This window comes from Sinocyclocheilus grahami, unplaced genomic scaffold (genome assembly GCF_001515645.1).
Source record: "Sinocyclocheilus grahami isolate Dianchi unplaced genomic scaffold, SAMN03320097.WGS_v1.1 scaffold728.1, whole genome shotgun sequence".
In the NCBI taxonomy this organism is placed as follows: Eukaryota; Metazoa; Chordata; class Actinopteri; order Cypriniformes; family Cyprinidae; genus Sinocyclocheilus; species Sinocyclocheilus grahami.
The window spans coordinates 65,033-72,938 of record NW_015505907.1 but is presented as its reverse complement, the minus strand read 5'-3'; positions in this window follow the sequence as shown (position 1 = coordinate 72,938).

The window sequence follows — 7,906 nt, the reverse complement described above, 5'->3', positions numbered from 1 at the left end:
AAAAAGAGTTCTATTGGAGTATCTATATATATATATGTTGATACACTCATAATATATATATATATATATATATATATATATATATATATATATATATATACTGTATATGTATAATGACATAGATAGATAGATAGATAGATTTAGTTGTAATAGAGATGTTTTGTAATGTTATAATGTACTTTTACTGTCACTTTTGATCAATTGAATCCATCCTTGCTAAATAAACGTTTTAATTTCTTTCAATAAAAAGAAAAATCTTACTGACCTAATAATTTTGAATGGACCTATATATAGCACCTGTAGGAAAGAACGGCCCTGTTTTTATTACTTCTCTATCTTTCTGTCTCTCACAGTTTCTTCTGTTTCCCTTCATAGGCGTATTTCTATTTGAGGTAGCAGTAACTTCCCATTTCAACTGGAAATGATGGAGAAAATGGTGGAGGTGTTAGATGTAGCCTCAGGGTGATTCTCTCTTATTTCTTTATTTCTGTCCTTTGCGCGGTTCTCCGGAGCAGGGCGACACAGATCCACTGATTGGTGGAGTTTGGATCAGAGCACAGGAACAAGTCAAGCTAAGCAGTCACGAGCAAGAGAACATTCAGCTCCTCTCTTATCCACCACATGCTTGACCCACAGTAACTCCGCTTTGACAGAGCATCACAGCTTTTCTGTCTAAGACAGAGCCTAGTTTTAGGAAACTATGATTATTAAAAGACATCCAGTCATAGATGTCCTTTCTCACTTTTCCAGCTTTGTTGAAGAAGGCTGACAGAAGCTCGCTTCTGGTTACGTTTTGTGAACTGTCACTCTTCCCGAAGATAACACCATTGCACAGAGACTCGGAAATGCCAAGGTTCAAGTTTACAATTTAAAAGTTTAAATGCAGAAGCACGGGTCACAGTGGGCCAAAGTAAAGGTCAATGCCATGACGACAGCTGTTGGATATTGCTCACTCGGCCCCTCGAGTTACACATTCTATCTTTATCTCGCCTCCTTCTCTGTCTAATTTCCAAGTCAAGCTAAGCAGTCACGAGCAAGAGAACATTCAGCTCCTCTCTTATCCACCACATGCTTGACCCACAGTAACTCCGCTTTGACAGAGCATCACAGCTTTTCTGTCTAAGACAGAGCCTAGTTTTAGGAAACTATGATTATTAAAAGACATCCAGTCATAGATGTCCTTTCTCACTTTTCCAGCTTTGTTGAAGAAGGCTGACAGAAGCTCGCTTCTGGTTACGTTTTGTGAACTGTCACTCTTCCCGAAGATAACACCATTGCACAGAGACTCGGAAATGCCAAGGTTCAAGTTTACAATTTAAAAGTTTAAATGCAGAAGCACGGGTCACAGTGGGCCAAAGTAAAGGTCAATGCCATGACGACAGCTGTTGGATATTGCTTACTCGGCCCCTCGAGTTACACATTCTATCTTTATCTCGCCTCCTTCTCTGTCTAATTTATGGCGTATCCGAACTGGAAGTATATTTATGCCAAAAAACAATAATTTCATAGCACATCAAAACCCTAACCAGGTCTTTGCAATTTCTCAGATGAGTAATATGTTATTTGCAGAGAAAGCTATGCATGAGGGGGTTTCTGATTCTGTGTGTTCTTACGAGAAGCTGGGCCGTAATTATGGAATAAGCAATTCGGCGTGATAGTCCCACTGTGCGATCTTCTGAGTGAGCATAGCAGGAGATACGAAGACACCTGTGTCCCAGCAGGGACTGGACCTCCTCTTCTCTCCTGTCCTCTCTTCCGAAATGACATGAAAACATCCCGATAAATCTGTTTCATACATATATGTAATGATTAACTATCAGCGGCTCCACTTTCTGCAGCCAGCGAGGCCTTAAAAAGCGAAGCATATTGGCTGCGCTCTGTGCCAAGGCGCATCCCTCTCCCCCTTCTCCCCCTTCTGGGCCTCTGATGCCAGGCTCGCTGGTAGTGCTCTTTCCCTGCAGGGGGCCCCGGAGCCGGGCTTGTCCTGACACCGCAAACATATGTAAGGACACCTGAGCTACGGCCTCCAGCCTCCCGCCACCAAGGGTTAATTTTCCACCCAGCCGTGCGGCAGCCAGACTTGGCCAAGTTTCCTGTCGCCCACAGTGCACCACAAGCTGTGTTTGGGAGCCAGCAAACAACATTAATCCTGCCCCTATGACGGATCGCATATGCAAAATGTCCGCCACCCTACGCGTTCACACAGCCAGGCAGGTACGGGGACAGGAAGAAAAGACGACATAGTTGGACAGAGAAGAAGAGAGATTACGAGAGAGGAGGAGGAGGGAGGCCGGAGACTGTACTTCATCACGCCACTGGAAGTTTCAATCTTCCTTTTGTCTTTAACATTTCAGGTGTCGATGTGTGCGATGCCAGGAAAGGTCAGGAGATGATTTACTGAACATTTATGGAGGCTTTATCTTCAGTCCTTGTCACCAAGTCGGGCGATGCTTCATAGTGGGTCGCCTAACAGATGTGGAAAAAGAGAGAGCGTGACAACGCCACCACCCCTGAGTTCCGCAATGACACAGTAAGAAAACAAGAATGTGCTCTTTCATTAGCAAAGCACTGCTGAGAATAAACACTCTCATTTTTTCTCCTCATCCCATTCCTTCTATCTCTAAGAGGGGGAGTGGAGTTCTGGTATAGGCGTTTCTCAACAGGGTTTCCTCTTTTGTGTGTCCATTATGAAACCTCAGCGTGAGAGCCATGGTCATGCATCCATGACTGTTCTACAGAATTGAACAATGTCGTCTAAAGTGCAACAAAGTGACACTTTGCCTAACTTTTCTTTCATGTCGTGTCCTGTATGGTAAGCAGCAGAGCCGTGTGATGGAAATGACCAAGCAAATTCTGCTCTGTAGGTTTGAGGAATTTCAGTTGGGGAATTTGTACATTCTTAAATTCCATATTCAATGTGATTTTTATATGACAGTGTTTTTAAAGGCTTTTGGGAAGGCTTATTGTTGTACTGTGCATTCTCTATCTATCTATCTATCTATCTATCTATCTATCTATATATACATAGATACGGACGATAGAGGTAGAGATCATTGAAATTATGAAATAGAATATGAATATTATTTATATTATAATAAATATTAAGGTGGAAAGAGTACGAAAATATTCTACTCAAGTAAAAGTATACCTTTACATTAATTAAATTTTCTTAAGTACAAGTACCAGTCTAAAAATTTACTCAAGTAAAAGTAAAAATCATTTAAAATTTACTCAGAGTAAAAATTACTTAGTTACATTTTAACAGTGGGAGGGAGGCAAAAATGGGATAGGCCAAGGGTGTCAAACTCAGTTCCTGGAGGGCCACAGCCCTGCACAGTTTAGATATAACCCTAATTAAACGATATATACACCCTACACCACTGTCTTTTTTCTATCTATCTATCTATCTATCTATCTATCTATCTATCTATCTATCTATCTATCTATCTATATATCTATATATACATAGATACGGACGATAGAGGTAGAGATCATTGAAATTATGAAATATAATATGAATATTATTTATATTATGATAAATATTAAGGTGGAAAGAGTACGAAAATATTCTACTCAAGTAAAAGTATACCTTTACATTAATTAAATTTTCTTAAGTACAAGTACCAGTCTAAAAATTTACTCAAGTAAAAGTAAAAATCATTTAAAATTTACTCAGAGTAAAAATTACTTAGTTACATTTTAACAGTGGGAGGGAGGCAAAAATGGGATAGGCCAAGGGTGTCAAACTCAGTTCCTGGAGGGCCACAGCCCTGCACAGTTTAGATATAACCCTAATTAAACGATATATACACCCTACACCACTGTCTTTTTGGCTAATTTGTGCAAAACCTTTTGTTAAACTGTCAAAGCTTCATTTTAACCACCAATGCAACGATGCAAGTATTTACCTTACTTATACATGCTTGCGAAGGGTTGATGTCGAGATTTTATAAGCAGCTAGTTTGGTCTCCCTAGGCAAACACAGCTTACACTGCATAATAGAGCATAAATATGGCCAGGGGTTCACTTCATTTCCTTCGAGTTCAACTTCAGCAGAATACGACGGGGTTTCGTTTTCAACGATGTCTGCACCATAACGCCTGTCTTGTCCGTCTGCATCTTTCTTGTGGTTTTAGTGCCAGTTTGCTCTCCTGCCCATTATTTACTGTACTTCTGTAGTTTCCAGGGAGCGATTTTCCTTCGAGTTCAACTTCAGCAGAATACGACGGGGTTTCGTTTTCAACGATGTCTGCACCATAACGCCTGTCTTGTCCGTCTGCATCTTTCTTGTGGTTTTAGTGCCAGTTTGCTCTCCTGCCCATTATGTACTGCACTTCTGTAGTTTCCAGGGAGCGATTTATTTTTTTTCTCAGTAATTAATGTGTTTTTATATATATATATACGTAAGCACCAAGCTGTAGTTTCATTCTGTGTTTTATGTCATTTTAAGTTAATTTTGATTTGGACATGACTAAAAGTGTTGATTTGAGTGGTCGAGTTGTCCATTTTCACCAGTTTAACCCATTTACAGTATGTTCATGTTTAGACTGTTTTTTAATATAGTCGGGCATCATCGTATTGACGGGGTAATCGGCCAATCATAGAGAGGCTGTACCTCACGTGACTTTTCGTTTGCATACCGCCATGAGGGGGTCACATTTGCGCTTTGCTTTAGGATCTCATTGAGAACACATAAAAAAGTAAAAGAGAGACTGCCACTAGTGTTATTGTTGGAAAGTGTCACCACAAAAACAGTTTAAAGAAAAAAAAAGCTTCAAAGTCCCACAATCATTTGATCGTACAGTAGCCTATATTGTATTTCATGTAGCCTGTTTCTTCTAATTTTGTACTGTAGATTTTTTATTTATTATTGTTTTTTTATCCATTGCATTCTCAGAGAAAACCCTGCTGTTAAGCATATAACAGTCTACTGTACTTTAGAAATGAAGGACGCTCGACCGACAGACTTCTCTCCTCAAGACTTTGTGCCTTTCTCTCCGTGTCTCATTTGTCCCACTCAGCATGCTTCATCATCTCGCCTTAGCCGAACACTGCCCAGACCCAGCACGTCTTCTCCACGTTCTTCTTTCACTTCTTTCTTTTAACTCGCTCCAGAAAACCAGTGTCAGAACACTTTGCTTTTTCTTTGGCCCCCATTATTCATATTAGAAGATGTCCTTGTGTTGTTTGTTGAATTCATTCTCATTACAGATTTGATTCAAACCTTGATTTAGTTAGTTGTTTTCTTCCATATAGTGTAAATAATTTTCTGTTTGCTGAGTCGTATTCATCAGGTAACTCTTAATTCAAGGGCTTATTCAAAACTTGTTTTCTTGTCTTTCTGTTGCATTGACATCACAAGGTCCTGCTAATGACAGCCTGTCATTGTGGTGGAATTGGCTTTTTAAATATTGAAAATGTTTCTTTAAATGCAGTTTAAAGATTACGTATTTGAATTTAAGGGGAATCACAGAACCTTGAAAGATGGGGTAGAATAATTCTGTTTCGAGCACCGTGCAATCAATATAAGCCAGAGGCATGTCAAATATCATTACATGTACTTTGCATTTATTTTTGATTATTTGTTATTATGCACAGTATGTAGGTTGCAAGGTCTAAGGTCACCAGAATTACAAAGTGAGTTTCCTTTCGTTCATGTGATGTTTGGCAGCATGGTCAAAAGGCAAAGTTCATAACATTTAGAGTCGCGGTCCCAAAAGCTCGTCAGAATTTCCACAGGCCCATCCCAGAAGAGCCTGAAAAAGTATAACTACTGAAAACAGCATTATTTCAGAAACAACCAAGGGTGACAAGAGGTTTTCATTGCAGATTAAAAATCAATGATCTTTTCAGCTTGTGCCGGCAAGGGTTAGCGCTGCAGAGAAAGAAACGGCTTTCACAACAACCATTTGATTAACCTGGATGATTTTATGTGCTGATAGCGTCCACGGTGAGCAAATCATTATTAGATCTCATTTTCTGCACGGAGAAAACCAGTGAAGCTTAGCTCCACGCCGTGCCCTGTGCATTGAATTTCTGTCTTTGACTTAAATAGGAATAAAGATGAGAGGAGAAACGGTGCGAAAACTCGGCGTAGATGTGGCGAGCCGGAGAGAACGGGCTCTCTGCATGTGTGGTGCCAAAGGAAGGCAATGCCCGCTGCACCCTTAACGTTCGTGTTTGTGTATGCGGTGCAGAGACAAAGGCATAAACCTCCTGCAGCAGAGGTTCTGTGAGTAATGGATCTGGAATACGCAATATCAACACACTCATCACTCCTCATCCTCCGTAGCCAAGGTCACTGAAAACCTCTGCATTACCTCTACATCTCACTCCTTCTCCGTCTTGCGCTTTCATTCTCGCTCCCTCCGTCAGGGTGGCCACGTCGCCCTCTCACCCCGCCGAGAGCGGGCGGGCGAGCGAGTGAATGTGTCTCAGGGTTGCTGCTGCGAGCGCTTGATCTGAGAAGCAGAATGGATGGGAGTGTATTGTCAAACTGTCATTCAGCTGGTCTGCAGCAGCAGTAAGCCTTCACAAAATATTAAACTGCTTTCACCACATAAAAGCCGTCCTCTCATACTGCTGACATATGGCTTGTAAAGCCGCCTCTGGTTTGTTTTGGAGAGGTGGAAATTGAACACAACAGCTATTTGAAGTGGGTAGAGATGCTTTTCTGAAGCTGAATATACCAATGACAGTATAGAGAGAAGAAAGCAAAAGCCTTGCTATTACAATCTGTGAGGTTTTGAACGTTACCAATGGAGGCGCGAGGGGAAGGGGATCGAGCTGAGACTTGCAAGTGTGTCAAGTGGTGTGAAACCTCGAACATCGGCCACCAGCTCTCACTGAAAGAGCAAAACATGGGCCCCTCTTCACAACTGGTATTACAATCATCTTGGGATCCAGTCACAAGTGATTAGAGGAGATCTAGTCACCTTTGATTATGTCAGCCACATACATCACTATCTATGTCAGTGTGTTAATTTGTGTTGATAAAGAAAATGTAATCAAACCATTTCCTTTTTTATACTTATACATTACACATCAAGTCAAGCCGCCTTTATTTATTTATTTGATCACCTATAGTTATTTTTTGATTCACATATATTAAATCATTATAGAATCACAAATATAATTTAAATAAAGTAAAATATTTTTCAGTTAGCTTTTATTTATATTTTCAGTTTTAATTTTAGTTTGCATTTTAATATTTTTGTTGTGCTGTTGTCATATTTGAGCTTTAGTAATCTAGTACTTCAACTATTAGTTGTCACGGCTTCTCTTCAAATTAAATAAAAAACAAATGTGTTTTTTAAGCTTTTAATGTAATATTTTACATGCATTCATTTATTTATTCATTCAGATAAATATTGAATAAAGAAACCATTTTAATTGTTTTACTTAATAACAACACTGCTCTGAATCGAATCGCAGAATATTTTGCACCCCATTTACACTTGTTTTTAGTGTTGGCCACTCGTGATTGGATTACCTGTGATAGGCCTTGGGTGTAAATGGGGCCATGGAAGTATTCCTGCAAACTTCTGCCAGTTCACCTCACCTCCTCTGTGCTCATTTTTACACTTACATGAAATCTATCCCACACCCTCCCAAGCAGTCCTGGCTCAGAGAGAGATAACAGTGGCTTTGGTCCCGGCTGGGCCAACGATTTCCACATTGAAACTGCTATTCATATCAGAGAAGCTGCCTGAACATCAGGCAAGAGAAAAGGTGTGAAATAGCGCGACCAATCTGGAGAGTTCTGGGCAGACAGACAGTGTAAGACTGTCCAGGTGTCTTATAATATGAGGCTTAGAGGTTTGCCAAGGATTGAGCAGCACAGGCCTGGTATGAAAAGAGGGAGAGAGAGAGAGAGAGAGAGAGAGAGAGAGAGAGGGAGAGAGAG